Here is a 1,082-nt window from a genome sequence, read left to right on the forward strand (position 1 = left end):
CCTAGTGAGATGCACTTATCTCTGAGCTCATCTCACTAGCATAAGGAGTTGAACTAACATTCCATCTCTAGAATATCATTTCAGCTCATGGTTTGATTCTACATCAGCTGGACAAACCAGAAGGTTAACGACCACCATAGGGTCTCGCACGAGACTAGACCTTGTGTAAACTGGGTCTCACGTGAGACTGTTCTAGAGCATCAGCACTCTAAACTTGGCCAGTCTCAATCATTTTGGGACCGGATGCATAATCTAAACCTAATTCCTAAGTAGTGATTCTGGAACATTAAATGGCAACCTGATCCTCACATGAGCATCATTAACCCTCCCTTTGGGAGGATTTTAGCTCATGGTCATTGATGGATTGATTACTATTTCTGTATACAATAAACAAGTAAAAATGAAGTGAATGAAGAACAGGAATATAACTTGAAAAGAAATGGATTTTATTAAAGTGAATACTTACAGTACTTGATACCAAGCTTGAAATTAAAAGCTACTAAAGGAAATGTAAACTACGGAAGGAAATATGCAAGAATGTAAAAGTCTAAAGTCTTTTCTCTTGCCTTCTAACAAATATATATCCCCCCTTATCTCCGTAAAGCCCCCTACATTTATTTCCCTTTTGGCTGTATGTTTCCAAAACATCCAAACCTTGTTTTACAAGTTTTGTCATTTTGTTTCATAACAATCCAAACTTTTTTATAAGTTTGTTTTTTTCCTTTTCACAAATCAATTCATGCATTGATTATTTTGTCTTGTGTTTTCCTAATTTTGTCTTTTTTGCAATGTGGCACACAAGTGTCTTGCCACTTGTCTATGCATGATGACTCATCATTTCTTGTGGGCCCACAGAATGGGTCCACGTGCTGTGTCCAGTGGCAGCTCGGATTTTGACATTTTTACAACTTTCAGTCTTTGCATAGAGCTCGTCGCCCTAGTTGTTCTAGCAGTTCACTTGCCAAAACGGCGTCCATGTTTGAAAGATGTGAGCTTCGGAAGTTTGCTGCTTTTTTACACGTGGACCCGTTCTGCACTGGTTTTGTCCCTTTGGAATCTTCGGCTCTAGTCAGGCTCTATTG

The sequence above is a fragment of the Coptis chinensis genome, chromosome 7, assembly GCF_015680905.1.
Source record: "Coptis chinensis isolate HL-2020 chromosome 7, ASM1568090v1, whole genome shotgun sequence".
NCBI lineage: Eukaryota > Viridiplantae > Streptophyta > Magnoliopsida > Ranunculales > Ranunculaceae > Coptis > Coptis chinensis.